The sequence below is a fragment of the Zingiber officinale genome, chromosome 6B, assembly GCF_018446385.1.
Source record: "Zingiber officinale cultivar Zhangliang chromosome 6B, Zo_v1.1, whole genome shotgun sequence".
In the NCBI taxonomy this organism is placed as follows: domain Eukaryota; kingdom Viridiplantae; phylum Streptophyta; class Magnoliopsida; order Zingiberales; family Zingiberaceae; genus Zingiber; species Zingiber officinale.
Window position 1 is genome coordinate 51,848,546 of NC_055996.1, and position 18,126 is coordinate 51,866,671.

At 38.3% G+C, this 18,126-nt stretch overlaps 1 pseudogene; it reads right to left on the reverse strand.

Moving 5' to 3' along the window:
- Positions 1 to 14,333: 14,333 nt before the first annotated feature.
- LOC121990167 lies at positions 14,334 to 15,525 on the reverse strand (annotated as a pseudogene).
- Between the last annotated feature and the right edge of the window lie 2,601 nt (positions 15,526 to 18,126).

Below are 18,126 nucleotides of genomic sequence, written 5' to 3' on the forward strand. Positions count from 1 at the left end.
TCAAATTTTTAACACCAAATTAGGTCAAATTGGGATTAAAAAATTCCAAAAATAAATTTATTTGGTCAAAAATATTTTTATGGATGTATTTATGATCAGGACAATGATATGAACGCATAGAAACTTGTTTCATCAAATTCAGATGTCTCTAGGTTCGTATTTATTCCTTATGATTTTGTTCCTCTTTTATTTAAAAAAAAATAAATTCTGAGATGAATTGTTGGACCCCGTGGTAGTTTTGATGTGATCAACCAAGTTGGTTAGGTCCTGCGTTTTGTCTGAACCCTGTGTCTGAGTATGCAGGAACTTAGGAGCGCAGGAAGTCGAGCGGAAGACGCAGCTAGCGAGAAGGACGGCACGGGAAGGGAGCTGACGGGCTCGGTGCATCCGAAGGACGAGAGAGCTACAGAAGAGTACTCTGGTGGAGCAAGAAGAATGTGTGCGGTGTTCGAGGGACGAGAAGCCGGACGGAAGCCTGCTCGAGGAGAAGGCCGGGAATTGGGTTCAGGTGAGCCCTATTCCGGTGGGCCGTAATCACCCCAAGGAGCCAAATCGGAGCAAGTCAACTGGAAGTTGACTTGTCAACGGATCGGTCGACCGAACCCTTCTTTAACCGAAGCCAACCGCAGCAGACACGTCGAATGCCACGTCAGAAGTTGACCATTGGTGAAGCTGATCGGTCGACCGAACCTCCTGATCGGTCGACCGAACCGAAGCTAATCCAGAGACTTAGTCGAGCAAGATGATCGGGCCAACTCAGGTGGAAGACCGTTGGCCGATCGGTCGACCGAACATAAGGATCGGTCGACCGAACAAAAGCTCATCCTCAGAAACTGCACCTGGACGGAAGACTGGGCAGGTACAGCAGGTTCGGTCGACCGAACCTGGGGATCGGTCGACCGATCCCTCTCGAGTCAAAACCTTATCCCGAAGATCAGGTCATCCGATAAGCTCTAGAACCCCTATATAAAGGAGGGTCTCGGGCAGCTTTAAAAAGAACGAGTACGAACGAAATTCAACTCTTGTACTCTCTAGTTAAGCAATAGTTCTGTGCTCTTCAAAGTGTAAAAGGCTTCTCCGCCTTCAGAGAAGGAGTTTCTTACTGAGCTTTTCATCGCCCAGGATTAACAACCCTCTTGGTTGTAACCAGGTTAAAATAGCTGAGTCTTTCTTTTTTGTTCATACTTTAGTTCTGTTTAATCTTATAGCTATTGCATCTATTTGACTTTAAATTGGTTGAGGAGGGTTTAGTTTTTACTTGCAGGCAATTCACCCCCCTCTTGCCGGTCCCTGCTGCACCAACAAGTGGTATCAGAGCCTGATAGCCTCAGAAGGACTAACCGCCATCTGAAGCACTAAGATCAAGACAATGGCCGGCGCGAACATTCATCCCCCGAAGTTTGACGGAGATTTCACTACATGGAAGCGAAAAATGGAGGTATTCTTTAAAACAGACTTTGATATTTTAATTACTATGAAATATGGTTTCGCAACTCCTAAAGACAAAGAAGAAAACACATGGAGCAAGAAAGAGCAAGCTGATTTCGTCGCCAAGGGAAAAGCTGAATTCCACCTCCTCAGCGTTCTGCCACCTCAGGAGGTAAGTCGGATCAGAAGCTATGACTCAGCGAAAGATCTCTGGGAGAAATTCCTAGAGCTTCACGAAGGTACCTCTGAAGCGAAGCTGGCGCGACGCGACATCCTCCGGACACAACTAACAAACCTCCGGATGAACAACGGCGAGAAGGTAGCGCAACTCCAAGCAAGAATCAAGGAGCTGATAACACAACTAACGAACCTTGGAGAAGAAGTAACCAACCGGGATTCCATCCAATATGCGCTCAATGCCTTCCCGAGGACTTCAGAATGGGCATCCTTAGTAGATGCTTACTACATCTCTAAGGACTTTGAGGTAAGTAGTTTAGAAAACTTGTTTTCAACTTTCGAACTTCAAGAGTCTCGACTTGCAGAAAAACCAGTAGAGAAGTCGAACCTCAACATTGCCCTACGAGCTGAAAAGGACGATCCCGACTCCGAAGCGTCAATCGACGAAAACGAAGCTGCGTTAATGGTAAGATGTTTTAATAAGTTTTTTAAATCTAACAAGTTTAGATCGCAGTCAAGTAAACGTCATCAAAAAGGAAGGACAGTCCGGTGCTACAATTGCAATGAAGAAGGGTACATCAAGGATGATTGCCCAAAATTGAAGAGCAAACAGAAAGATAAGGAAAGAAGCAAGAAGTCAGCTTGACCCAAGCACAAAAATCTGAAGGCGACATGGGACGACTCGTCATCCTTCGAGTCAGAAGTCGAAGAATTCACAGGATTAGCTCTACTAGCTAACCATCAGCCAGAAGAAGAGTCAAGATCAGAGATGAGCATCGATGAAGGGGGAGGAACATCAAAAGAGGAAAGCTGCAGTGAAGGGGGAGCCTCACCAAATCAGGTAAGTCAGGTACGCAATCTTACCCCTACTCAGTCCTTTCGTTTTATTAAAGCACTTTCTAAAGAGTTAGATAAATTTGAAAAGGAAAATGAAAATTTGAAATTAGAAAATGCAAAGTTAAAAAATGAAATTCAAGAACTGAAATCTGATGCATGTTTAAAAGTAAATATTTTTCCAAAATCAAAAATAAAGTTATATGGAAAATTAAACTGGTATGTTAAACATCATCAGGGTCAAATTAGGAAAATACCAAGAAACTATGTACCACTTAAATTACTGATTAATTCAGTATGCAGGAACCTCTATTGGGTTCCAAAATCTGTGCTAAATTAATCTCTTAAAATTAAAAGCTTTATAGAGAGAAAATTAAACATTTTCTTTATGAAGGCTTTGTCTAAGGAAGTGGTTGTTGCTCCAATAACCAAGAAGGCCTAGTGCTTCGCCACGACCTGGAAGCTGAAATATTGAAACAAAAATATTTAATTAACTTTCTGAAAAAGCATTAAAAGTAGAATTAAAATGCTTTGAAAGTCTACAAACATTTTTTATTGGTTTTACTAAGTTTTGGATTTTTGGAAATTTTTAACTTAGAAAATATATTTTTTTTGTGAAAATTCTAAGAAATTATTTTGCTTAGTAATTTTTTTTCTATCTTAAGAACTTGCTTCCCCATTTTTGCTGTGATCAAAGGGGGAGAGAAAAGTACAAGTTTAGGGGGAGTTAGGAAAATTAAATCTGTTGTCTCTCTAAACTATGTTGCAATTTTATTTATTGCAAATTTATGCTATAGTTGTTAGTTTAGTAATTTTATTAAAATTACTTGTCTATTTTTAACCCTAACTTGAACTTGGGTTGATGCACATCAAAAAAAGGGAGATTGTTGGACCCCGTGGTAGTTTTGATGTGATCAACCAAGTTGGTTAGGTCCTGTGTTTTGTCTAAACCCTGTGTCTGAGTGTGCAGGAACTTAGGAGCGCAGGAAGTCGAGCGGAAGACTCAGCTAGCAGAAGGACGGCACGGGAAGGGAGCCGACGGGCTCGGTGCGTCCGAAGGACGAGAGAGCTGCGGAAGAGCACTCCGGTGGAGCAAGATGAATGTGCGCGGCGTTCGAGGGACGAGAAGCCGGATGGAAGCCTGCTCGAGGAGAAGGCCGGGAATTGGGTTCGGGTTAGCCCTATTCCGGTGGGCTACAATCACCCCAAGGAGCCAAATCGGAGCAAGTCAACAAGTCAACTGGAAGTTGACTTGTCAACAGTTCGGTCGACAGAACCTATTAATCGGTCGACCGAACCCTTCTTTAACCGAAGCCAACCGCAGCAGACACGTCGAATGCCACGTCAGAAGCTGATCATTGGTGAAGCTGATCGGTCGACCGAACCTCCTAATCGGTCGACCGAACCAAAGCTAATCCAGAGACTTAGTCGAGCAAGATGATCGGGCCAACTCAGCTGGAAGACCGTTAGCCGATCGGTCGACCGAACATAAGGATCGGTCGACCGAACAAAAGCTCATCCTCAGATACTGCACCTGGACGGAAGACTGGGCAGGTACAGCAGGTTCGATCGACCGAACCTGGGGATCGTTCGACAGATCCCTCTCGAGTCAAAACCTGATCCCAAAGATTAGGTCATCCGATAAGCTCTAGAACCCCTATATAAAGGAGGATCTCAGGCAGCTTTAAAAAGAACGAATACGAACGAAATTCAACTCTTGTACTCTCTAGTTAAGCAATAGTTCTGTGCTCTTCAAAGTGTAAAAGGCTTCTCCGCCTTCAGAGAAGGAGTTTCTTACTGAGCTTTTCATCGCCCTGGATTAACAACCCTCTTGGTTGTAACCAGGTTAAAATAGCTGAGTCTTTCTTTTTTGTTCATACTTTAGTTCTGTTTAATCTTATAGCTATTGCATCTATTTGAGTTTAAATTGGTTGAGGAGGGTTTAGTTTTTTACTTGCAGGCAATTCACCCCCCTCTTGTTGGTCCCTACTGCACTAACACGAATTCCTGAATTCGTCCCAGATTTTGGGACGAATCCAGTATTTGTCCCAAACTTTGGGACGAACCCATGGATTCGTCCCAAATTTAGGGACGAAATTGGGAACAAAATATATTTGATGCTAATAACCCTAGATCTACACTTCAACCCGATTCTTTTTTCCTTCCCTCATTTCTTTCGTCTCTCTAGCTATCTCCCCCGTTCCCCCTTCCCAACTGCGATTTCCAGGGTTTCGGCCACATCTCCGACCGACGACGGCGTGATCTGCGACGACAGCTTGATCTCCGGCGGTGGAAGGTTTTCGTTTGGTAAGCCGACATCTGGCCGCCGGCGTGGGCCTTTTGAATTTTTATTTAATATTCGAATGTTACTGCCTGAATTGATAATGTTGTTTGTGCAGGTCTCATTTTGGCGTGATCTCAGTGTAGTTAAAGACAGCTATATTTATTGACCTCTTTTCGCTATTCTTAAGTTCATTAATATGCATTTACTAATTTGTATATAAAGTTAGCTTTAAACATCTTTATTATATTTGATTAATTGCGTTCCTTCTTTTTGATTAGCTGTTGTTTGTTGTTTTGCCTTCAATGATAAGATTTATCTATAGTAACTTTTAATAATATTTAACTGAATAGTTGAATTCAGGTAAAATGCAGAATGAGCGAAGTTGGATGTATAACAAGAATTTGTCTAATCGTCAGGGGTTAACTCCTGAGTTTATCACTGGCCTAAGGCAATTTTTGAATTTTGCATCTAGTCAAGTTATGTATATAGATGGCAAGAAGATAAGGTGTGCGTGTAGAAAATGTCACAATGGGAAATTTTACCCACCGATAAAGTTGAAGAACATCTTTGTAGATTTGGTTTTACTCCGAATTATTATAATTGGACAAGTCATGGCGAACCGTTCATATCTGATGAGGATTATGGACGAAATTTCCAAGCCTCTGCTAGTGGGGATCAGAGTTATTATGAACAATTCAATCCATATCAGAGAATGGTAATTGATGCAAGTTGTCAGAATTATATTCCCGAGACGCTTGGTGCAAGTTCTAGTTTTCCTCCAACAAGTGAACAAATGTTTGCCACTAATACATTGCCGTTGGAGGAGCCTGATGTACCAGGTCTGGATGAAATATATTACAAATTTCAAGAAGTATTGAGTGCTACAAATGAACCATTATATTCCGGTTGTGACAGTCAGACTAAATTATCTCTCACCTCCAGACTATTAAATATAAAGGCAGATCATAATATGTCGGAAGATTGTTTTAATGATATTGTTCAAGCGTTTGACGATACATTGCCACGTGATCACAATTTGCCTCTTGATTTTTACAGTATGAAAAAACTGGTGAAAGATTTAGGTCTTCCGGTTGAAAGAATTGATGTTTGCAGAGATGGTTGTATGTTATATTGGGGAGATGATGCAGATGTAGAGGTTTGTAAATTCTGTAATCAAGATAGGTATAAGACAACCAGAAGGAGTCAACAACGACGTAAAGCACACAGCTAGTTGTTTTATTTACCTTTAACTCCTAGGTTACAAAGATTGTATGCATCAAAGGCAACTGCGGAACACATGACTTGGCATGCAACTCATCAAATAGAAGAGGGTTTAATGTGTCATCCATCAGATGCAGATGCGTGGAAAAATTTTGATAGAACATATCCAGATTTTGCAAAGGAGACTAGAAACATTAGATTATGTCTCTGTGCTGATGGATTTGCTCCGTTTGGTAAATCGGGAAGAAATTATTCTTGTTGGCCAGTTATCTTAACGCCGTATAATCTTCCACCTGGGATGTGCATGAAAACACCTTATATGTTTTTAACATTGGTTGTACTAGGTCTGTAAAATCCAAAGAAGTTAATAGATATTTATATGTAACCCCTGATAGCAGAACTTAAACAACTATGGGATGAAGGTGTTCCTACATACGATGTTCATTCTAACCAGATGTTTATACTGAAGGCTGCTCTTCTTTGGACCATAAATGACTTTTTAGCTTACGGTATGCTATCAAGTTGGAGTACTGCTGGGATCTTGGGATGCCCAATATGTATGGAGAGATCAAAGTCATTCAGATTGAAACACGGAAAGAAACCAAGTTATTTTGATTGTCATAGGCAATTCTTACCAACAAATCATAATTTCAGAAAGAATAAAGATGAATTCACTAAAAATAGGATCGAAAGAACACTTCCTCCATTGAGATTGACAGGTCAAGATATTTGGTACAGAGTGCTTCACTTTCCATCTTTTATTGAACAACCATATGGTACAATATATGAATATGGGAGTACACATAAATGGACTAAACGAAGTATATTTTGGGATTTGTCGTATTGGTTTAGTCATTTGATACATCATAATCTCAATGTAATGCATATTGAGAAGAATATTTTTGATAATCTGATAAATACTGTAATGGATATCACCGAAAAAATAAAAGACAATCTCAATGCAAGAAAAGATATGCGACTCATATGTAAAAGACCCACTCTTGATGTCAATGAAAATAGTAGGGGACCAAAGTCAAAGGCAGTTTATACATTAAATACGGATCAACGACGTGTCCTATGTGAATGGTTGAAATCTTTGAAATTTCCAGATGGGTATGTCTCTAATATTAGAAGATGTGTCGATATGAAAGAATGGAAGTTAATTGGAATGAAAAGTCATGATTGTCATATCATAATGCAAAGACTGATTCCTATTGCTTTTAAGGAACTCTTACCACAATTTGTATGGAGAGCGATTACGGAGTTAAGTATTTTCCTACATGATATTTGCTCAACAGTTTTGAGGCGTTCACACATGGAGAAGTTAGAGAGAGATATTCCAATCATTTTGTGCAATTTGGAAAGGATATTTCCACCCTCTTTTTTTGACTCCATGGAACATCTTTTGGTTCACTTGCCATATGAGGCCAAAGTTGGAGGACCCGTCCATTTTCGGTGGATGTATCCATTTGAAAGGTAGAGTGTCTTATTTGTATAATTCGACTGTTTGAATGCAAAAAAAAATTACTTCTACTCCTGGATCATTTATATATATATATTTAATATAATTTTATATATCTTCAACAGATTCTTATATCATTTGAAGAAAAAAGTGAAAAATAAAGCACGAGTTGAAGCCTCTATTGCTAATGCATACATTGTGGAGGAAGTCACCACTTTTGCATCATATTATTTTGAACCTCATGTTCAATGCAAAAGGCGAAGAGCGGGCAGACATGATGAGGGTCCTATTGATCCAAATGTTACCTCATTTTCAATTTTTAACTACCTTGGTCGACCAAGTGGACCATGTAAACAAAGATACTTAATTGATAAAGAATGGCGGGTAGCCCAAACATATATTTTACTAAATTGTCCAGAAGTATCATCCTATTACGAGTAAGTATATATATATTTTTATTTTTATTTTTTCAATTGTTTGTGTAACAATATGTTTTTTTGAGTAGGATATTTACCAACTTATATTCTGAATTATCGACACAAGAGTTCGATCGATTTTGTGAAGAAGAATTTGCTGCATGGTTCAAATCATATGTAAGTAAAAAATCTATATTTTGTTGATACATATGCATACTTTTAACAATTTGTGTTTTGACCTTAGGTTCAAGCTAATCAAGCTCACCTTGAGCAAGAATGGCTAATCCATCTGTCATGGGGTCCAAATTCATGCGTACGCACTTGGCCAGCATATTTCATAAATGGATATAATTTTCATACTCAAGACTATGGAATGGGCAAGAATACCATGAATAGTGGGGTGTGCGTATCGTCATCCAATGAAGGAGGTGCAAGCAATGATTTTTATGGTTTGTTGGATGAAATTATAGAAGTAGAATACCCAGGGCCACAAATGCAAGTTATATTATTTATGTGTCGCTGGTTTGACCCTGTTAGAGGGATGAAAGTGCATCCACATTATAATTTAGTTGAAATAAATCATAAGAGATTTTATAAGAGATATGAACCATTTGTGTTGGCACAACAAGCAATTCAAGTATTCTATTCTTCATATCCGAGTTTGAAACGCGATAAGATTGATTGGTGGGCTGTTTGTAAAACCAAAGCACGAAAAAAAATTGAGGCACGTTGGGAAAACATTGCATATCAACAAGAGGAAGTTTCAAACACCTTTCAGACTGAGGAATATATTATTCCAACTTTACGAGATCCCAATGGTGTAGTAATAAACGTGGATAGAAGTGAAATTGATGATGATGATGAGGAGGAGGAGGAGGAAGGAGAGGAGGAGGAAGAGGAGGATGATAATGACAATGATGACTTTGATTTTTGATGATGGGTAAGTTTTGTTAGCTTATTTAAAAAAATTTCCCATATTTTATTGTATATACTGTCTCTTTTATAATTTGATTTACTTTATCTGTTAACACATTGTATTTGTTCCTACAGGTCATCAGATGTGACATTTCATAAATTTCCCCTCCCCCCTTTTCTAGAATCTTTACATAAAAATGGTAAGTTTTTAATTATCCTTTGTTATGTATCAGATCTGTAATTAACTTTATCAAATTATTGGAATTTCCAACATATATTTCGACGTGGTGGACGTAGACAGCAGCCACAGGACCAGACAAATCCATCACCTGCTAGTGAACTTATGCCACCCCCTAATCAGGTAAGTACTATAAAATATTCGTAAGTCCCCATCTCATGAGCTCCTTTAGTCCCCATCCGTGATTCGTAAGTACTATAAAATATTTTATTTGTTAGGCCTATCTTAATTATTTAACATCGTTATTTTGTAATTTAATGCAGATTTGAAAATCTGGTACAAGTTGTTCGAGAAATAAATAGAATCGTGAACAACCATTGGGGAGGAGATTCTATGACATATTCAAGCACTCACCCCACAAAACAACTTTGGTGGAGCGAGTTCAAAGTATATTTTCTTGATTTTACTTCAATTTTACAGTTAATATATAATAAAACAAATTTCTATTTCAGCGCTTAAATAATTGGGACCCGAATGACGAAATCGAGATACGAAGAATATTTAAAAGAAATATGGTGATCACATTAGACATGTATTAAGTCACGCAAAGAATCGGGAAAAGCCAAACTTCATGACTGAAGAAATTGGGAGAGGATCACTATATTTTGGGCAACGGAGGAGAGTAAACAAAGGAGTGACTTGAATAGAATGAATCAATCTCACAATTCTGGTGACTCAAGTGCTATATATGCGGGAGACTCCATTAACATAGATGAGCATAGACGGAGAATGGTAATTTTTTCACTCTTTCACAAATTTTTAATATATATCAAATTATTTCATTATTTGAAATAATGTTTTTTTAGACCAAGGAGATAGGGAAGGAGCCTTATTTCATTGATACTTTCACCCGCACTTTAAAAAAAAAAGATAACACATGGAGTGGGGCGAGAGCAAAAGCAGTCAAGGTTGGAATTAATATTTATTTTATCTTAATATATGGTTTAAATTTAATTAGTTACGTACCATTATTGTCTTAATATTATATGTGTTTCTATTATATCTAATCAATATCGTATGTGTTTTACAAAACAAGAAAAATATGATCAACTCGATCTAGCCCAAACATGCTCACAAGCTGGTATCGATAGTCAGGGGTCAGAGGAGTCTGTTGGCAATAATTTGAGTTTATGGTTAGAGGCCAGTGGAGGACCAAAAGGGGAAAGGATATTGGGGATGGGTTCCTTGAGTAGAACCCAAAGATTAGTTGGAACTTCTTCCTCCACATCAGCACTTACGACCCAAATAAATACCTTGACTGATGAGGTTAGCCATATGAAGGAAATAATATCGCAAAGAGACCAAGAAAGGGTGCAAAGAGAACTAGAACGGGCTAATTTGGAGAAAGATATTAGAGATATGCGCCAACAACAAAAATTAATCATGCAACACCTTCAGTTGAGCTCCGCTCAAAGTCAGAATCCTCCCAATGACGATGATGATGATGCCTACGATGATAACGATGATGATGGTGATGGTTTTTGATGATTTTAATAATGTATGATGAATTTTTTTTCTCATGTTTACTGTTTTACACATTAATCAATGGTTTGTTAACTTTTCTAATTTTTATTTTAATTAATATTATCAATTTGTTTTTAACAGGGTTGGTGAGGCGAACTAAAGGTCGGAGAAAAAAGTAAGTATTAAGTAACATGTTAAACTTTTAATTTTATTTATTTTTTCTAATTTCTTTTATTTAATTGAAATTTATTACTACTGCATTATTAGTTCAAATTCCAAATTATGATTACAGTTTACCTAGCAACCAAGTAACCATGAGTACTAAAAGACTAGTATCACCAAATTAAGCTTAACTAGTTTGTGTTTTCTTCATTTGAGCTATTTTCATATGTTAGGAAATTTTAAGATTACCTTTCATTCTCTCCATGTCACATGGACATAGAATATTTGTAGCTATTGATTGATATGGTGAAATAGGTATTATCATAACAATTTCAATAGTTAAAACTCATTATCATTGTAAGAAAATTGTTGTCTATTTACAATATTTAAGATAACAATTAAACATTAAAAAAACCATTTGACAATAAAATATTTACTACATTCAATCCATCGCTATATTATGTTCAAAATCTCAAAATTATTTATACACATCTGAATTGTAAGATAATATAGCTATGTAAAAGAAACTAAAAAATATACCAACTAAGATTTTCAAAATTAATTGTACACATCTGAATTTAGTACTATTAAACCATAAATCAACTTTTTTTCATGATATGCATCTTTTCCGTATTAAAAGGCATTCTAATTGAAACAAAGTCAAGTCCTTCTTGCATCTCTCTTATCCCCTCAAAAAAAGACATATATATCAACTAAGATTTATAAAATCCATACACTTGTAACAAAAATCCACATGTTAACTATGCTTTTAAGATTGTTACATGTATGTTTAAACCACAGAAGCATGACTATTATTTTATGCATCAGTGAGTTTTCAAGAATCATCCAGAACAGAAAATAAGCAAAAGCATGCAAGGTTTAAAAAATTCTAAATCTAGAAAAATACCACAAGACATTATCAAAGTTGGTACCAAAGATGTTGTCATTCCTAGTGAAAATATTATTGAACTGATCCAACCCACTTTATTATCTAATGGTGCAATTACAATTTATAGAATAAAGAACACCACCATAAATTAAATAACTTTTGCATAGAGGAAAAATGGATAGAAAACTATATATTTTTTAATTATTATTTTTATGGCATATTCAGATATATAAAAGTTTTGAATTTGATCTATGTACAGTCTCAAAACTATATAGATACATAAAAGTTCTATATTTCATCTAGAATTACATCACATCATTCTAAAATTCTTTACTAGATAATGATGCATCCTCCTACCTTAATATTTTGTAAAGAGTTGTTAAAGATGTGCTAAAGCTAATCATATGAAATTGTCAACTAGTTAACACAATGAAAGGAACAATTATTTTAAACATCCTTTAGTTTACATTAAACACCAAAACACAACTAAACCAAGGACAAAACTATAAATTCATCAAATTAAAATGAAAAATAAAGTTAACTAAGTGAGGAAATTTGAACCGTAATACCATACTTCACAAGATCTCTCTCTCTCTCTATGATGTGCCAATTATATTAGGTTGTATCATAGTTACGATACGTGTACTTAGCTTCAAAATAATTCTTATAATTTTATTTACCGTTGCTATGACATGGATGATTCATATCGTTGGTAAATAGGGCATTTATTTGAATGTTTAAGGAATTCCACAGTTATGTCTTGTTTCCAATCGTTCTTGTTACATGGCCATATCATATCATATTTACAATCTTTCTTGTTACACATGATTTGGTTTATTTGTTTGTTGTTATGTAGGCAAAGGAGATTTGATGGGGAGCAAAGCTTTTGTGGGAGACGAAGATGACTTGATGTATTCTTAGTTTATTTACTTTCTTGGATGGATGATGGACTTATAAAACATTGGGTTGTTGAACTTTGTATAGTATTTTCTAGAAGCTTGAACAAGATGGATCTTGTAAACTTTGTTGAGATCTTTATATTTGTTGAATTATGAGTTGAGTTCAATTATTAATATTGTATGTGAAATTAGGATGTGTTGAATGTATATTATTTGTTATATGAATTTGGTGTTTATGTATTTATGGATTGTATTGCAGAAATAAATTGAATCTGGAAAAAAAAATTTAATATAGGGTCGAATTTGGCGATGAAAATGATTTGTCCCAATTCTATCGTAATTAGGGACAAAATTATTTTCGTCCCAGATTTCGTCCCAGAATCTGGGACGAATTCTGGGATGAATCCACAAAATTCGTCCCAAAATTCATCCCAGAATCTGGGACGAATTCACAAAATTCGTCCCAGAATCTGGGACGAATTCTGGGACGAAAAATTAGTGGCAAGTTTTTGTTGCCATATTCGTTGCCAATTTTGCAACAAATTTATTATTCGTTGCAAAATTAGGAACAAAAATGGCAACCAAAAAATTTTGTCACCGAATTTGTCCCCAAATTCGTTGCAATATTAGGGACAAACTTGGCAACAAAAAATAATTTGTCACCGAATTCGTCCCCAAATTTGTTGCAAAAATAGAGACAAATTTGGCAAAAAGAATTATGTGAATTCGTCCCCAAATTCGTTGCTAAGTTTGCAACAAAAAAATTTTTCGTTGCAAATTTGTATACTTTTTTGCAACGAATTTGGGGACGAAAATTTTATTCATCGCCATTTTCGTCCCCAAATTCGTTGCCAAATTTACAACAAACCATAATTCGTTCCAAAAGTTGGCATCAACCATTTTAGGACGAAAAAATTTTCGTCCCTGATTTTGTCCCAAAAAATTTTGCAACGATTTTTTTTTTTTAAATTCATCCCAAAATTTATCCCAGAATGCCTTATTTTTTGTAGTGATCCCACTGGGCCCAGCAATAAAGCATGCGGACAGTGGACTTCCGGCCAAGCGACTATCCCGCTCGGCCCAGCAACAGAACATGCGGACAGTGAAATTCTGGCCGAGCGGCTATCCCACTCGGCTCAACAACAGACAACACGCGGACAACGGAATTCCAACCGTGCAGCTATTCCACTCGGCCAAGCAACAGCCACAACAGACTATTTTTGACATCCTTTTGGGAGCTAGTGCCGCTGACAGGCGCCATAGTTAGACAGGATCGTACGGCGGAAGCTTTCACTATAACTTCAGAGATATGCTCGGCCTGTTAAGGTACTGTGTCAGGGACACTTTACTGACGAGTCTTTTCAGGAAAAACTTGAGGACGTCTACCTGCCTTGGGAAGCATGCACGCGCGCTACAGGAGCTCTATATAAAGGGGGAGGGGGGGGGGTCCAAGCATCAACGGAGGTATGCGATATTTTACTATTACGCTACAGTCTTCTTGTTGCTCCGCTCTTTGCTGCTTCTTCTTGTCGAAGACTGACTTGAGCGTTAGAGGGTCATCGTCGGGGACCCTTTTCGTGACTCGGTACTGATGCTATTTATATTACAAGTTGGAGTAAAATCCATTGAACATCAACAGGAACATCATATTCCCAATATATATTCATATCATTGACTTTCAGACAAGATGAGACAACATTAATACTTAGAAAATTTTGGATTATACAATGCATGCAAATGGAACATACACTACGCGGTACATGTTCAGATCTTGCTACACATGCGTATACATTTACAAGCACACATGTCTCTCTGGACACGCCTATACATCATATAGTAGATGAGAAAAGGGTCTTTGAACGCAAGGCATATATGGAGAAGCGATGCACTCATGCATATATATATATATATATATATATATATATATATATATATATACATATATAGACAAATGACTTCAAGCAGTTGGGTAGGAAGCTTGCATGGCGATACCACACAGCCCTTCCTTAGCATCCACGTCCCTTTCCATCCTTATGTAGCCGTTCTCCCCCCAATCGGCACCCCAAGAATTCTTCACCAGCCAGTACTTGCTGCCATCGCTCGTCGCGCCGTAGCCCACCGCTGTGACGCCGTGGTCGAGATCAGTTCCGCATTCCCCCGTGAAGACGCCGCCGTTGTAGAACTGGAAGGCCGATCCGCTGGCCTCTATCGCCACAGACACCGGCTGGTGGGCCACGGCCTTGCGGAGCGCCGCCTCATCGTCAGCAGGCACGTCCTCGTACCCACTGATGGCGGCGGCGGAGGGGGAGGATTTCTGCTTGCTGCAGGTGCCGTCGGTGGCCTGGTAAGGGTACTTGGTCTCGGTGGCGAGGCCGCCGTTGTTGATGATGAACTCGAACGCGTTGTCCATGAGGCCGCCGTTGCAGCCTTGGTCCTCGCCGTGGACGTCGCAGTCCACCAGCTGCTGCTAGGAGAGAGAGATCAACTTGCCAGCGGTGAGCTTGGTGATGCCCTCCATCGCCGCCACTGCCGAGAACGCCCAGCAACATCCTGTTTTGCTCGAGCAAACGAATTAGATTCCGTTGGAGCAATAATTAACTAAATTATTGTTCCTCCAAATTATGCATACCACACTGCCCTTGATCTTTGATGGGAGTGACTGCTCCTTTGGTCCTCCAGTCGACGCTCTTCGGCGTCGCGGACACGTTCTCGTACATGAATCCTCCCTTCCTGATCGGCTTCGCCGCGATCATATTCTTGAAGCCAGTGTAGGAAGATTTGAACTCCTCGTTGGTCATGTCGGCGAACTGGTTGATGCCCAGCGAGTACTTGTGCTTGCCGGCGGCGTTGAACGAGTCGATGAGCTCGACGTTGGACTTGAAGATGTCGAAGCGGCGCTGCTTCTCTGCGTCATCGCGGTAGACGCGCCCGTGCTGCGCCATCCACCGCTCGTGCCTCTCTGCCATGGACATGCTCTCTGGATAACTTAGCTTGCGCCCCCAAGCGGTGCTTGATATTACAGCGAACAAGGCCGCCAAGACGAGGCATTGCTTCACGGTGAAGGCGGCGGCTGGAATTCTACCCATCAGCTGCTCTCGAAACGCTTTTACAAGTGATTAATTAATCAGTTAATCGATCAACTAATTCAAGCTTAGTGAGAGATTAAGCGACGGGCTTCGACTATTTATAGATCTGCTCTGTTCTGCTTGTTCTGCTCTGTTCTTGCTGCTGCCGTGGAATACGTTGCGTTGCGAGATTAATTTAATTGGAAGACTCCGTAATTACTGGATTAATCGTGATCGAGATCCAACGATCACACGTCTCTTCTTTGCGAAAATCGTACGCAGAGTTCTGTTGTTGATTTGAGACGTCGATAATTAGTTAACAATTAATCGGAGTCATTCATGGAGCATCCAGTGAAAGGGACTTCAAATAGACAGAAATCTTTGCACTAATCTTAAAGCGCTCAATTCTCTTTAGTTATGTTGACAATTCAATAAACAGATGCATTGGTGTCGGCAATCTGTAGCCCAAAGACACAACCTACAACTTCTAAGCACATTTGGCTTTCTTTTGGTGGATGTCAGTCAGGTTATTCTACGGGCGGTAGTCTAGAGGAAATAAGATAGAAAAAACAATGATAAACTGAGAAATTGCCGTCAATAGTTTTATCAAATAAGATGTATTTGATTTAATAATAAAAGATAATTTCTAAAAAAAATTAAATAGCCGTTTATATTCGCCCTTCGACCCAAAAGTAACTTTAAAAGATTAAAATATCCTAACTACTTAAAATTTTAAAATTACAAAAAAATACTAAAAAAGTTATTCGGAGCCTTTAAAAGGTCCTAAATAATATTTTTTAACATAAAACTTGGTCGATTACAAGTTTCACTAGATAACAAATACTAGAAAACACAATTAAACACTTCTTGATAATAAAAAATTCTCTCAACTTTGTTAATCCAACCAATACAATCTCTACTTGTAACATACTAGAAAACTTAGGCATATCAATCCGAAAAATTGAAATCCACATGAAGCAACTCTCGATCACGACATTCTTTGAACTGAGCACAATTGTGATATGAGTTTTTGAAAGCGAAAGCAAAATCACAATTGTGATACTCAGTATTATTGTGCTAACACTTGTCTTGCATATTATTATTTAGTTTATTAGAGTAACACACTTTGCAAGGCAATAAGAGCACAAAAAGTCTCGGGTGAACAGTATTCGAGGCGTCTTCCAGGAGATGGAAGGTGCCTTCATGGAAGACGCCTTCAAACATTGGAAGGCACCATAGGATTGTTCATGGAAGGTGCCTTCAGTGCTTTGAAGGCGCCTTCCGCAGGATAAAGTTCAGATTTCATCAAAGATAGGGATCGGGCTGTTCAGGATCAGACTTGCCACATTGGAGGTGCCTTCAAGGCCTTTGAAGGCGCCTTCCATGCTCAATAAAAGGAGTGATCGCCCAAGCCATGACGTCAATCACTGATAAGAAATTCTATGCTTCTGATTGGACTTCCAACCGCTCCGACTTCCAACTGCTACTTCAAAGAAGCTTGTCTACCACCAAGCTGCGCTTTCGAGTCATCTGATCATTTTTGACAGATCGACAGCAACACACGAGGGCGCTCTAAAGTTTTGGTAAATTTAAATATTGTTGCATTCTTTATAATACTGTTTTAAAAAAGAAAGTATAAGTTATTACACTGTCCCTTGTTGGTTAGTCCTAAGAAAACGTACGATTCCACTGCATAAAATTTTTTTGTACAAGTGTCGAACCTTTCCTTAAATAACCTATTATGTTCTTTAGAAGTTAAATTAGAAATCCAGACGGAACTTAACATCATTGATTCCAAATTTAACTTATCTGTTCTTAATGGTTTAGATTTGAATCGCAAGCGGAACTTAACACTATTGATTCAAATATACCTAAGTTATTAATTCCATAAATATTAATTTCCAAAATTAGCTTCCAGGACTGCATGGCGAGGCACATGACCTTCTTGGATATGGGAGCAACCACCACCGCCTAGGCAAAGCCTTTTAAGGAAAGCTAATATTTATTTTCTTAAATAACTCTAGGTTAACCAAAAAGAACAATCGAATCACAAATTCGAAAAAGAAGAAAACACAAACTCGAAAAACTATTTCGAAAAACTAGATCTAATGCCTCTTGTATTTAGAATTCATACAAAAGAAATACAACTAGTATGATGCGGAAATTAATTACTAATTATACCTTCCTTTGTAAACTTTAATGACCTCTTGATCTTTTACCGTATTCCTCTTCTTATCTCGGACGTTGTGTGGGCAACGATCTACCGAGATGAGAATCCACCTAACCCACCTTCTTCTCAAAGCATGATTCGGCCACCACAAATATTCCATGAATAGATGTGGTTTGACCACCACCACCAAGCTCCAAGGGATGCTTCCTTTCTCTCCTTCTTCTCCATGCTAGAATTCGACCACCTTCAAGCTCCATGAGATGATGAGGTTCGGCCAATGAAGAAGAAAGAAAAGGAAGAAGAGAGAACTTCTATGACCGGCCACACCAAGGAAAAGAGGGAGAGAAAAAGAATAGAATCGTTAGCCATGAAGGCACCTCTACCCCCTCTTTTATAATCCTTGGTCTCGGCAAATAAGGAAATTAAAATAAAAACTTCCTTAATTCTTATGACATGAAAAGGAAAACTTATTTAATTAAAAACAATTTTCTCTTCTCAATTT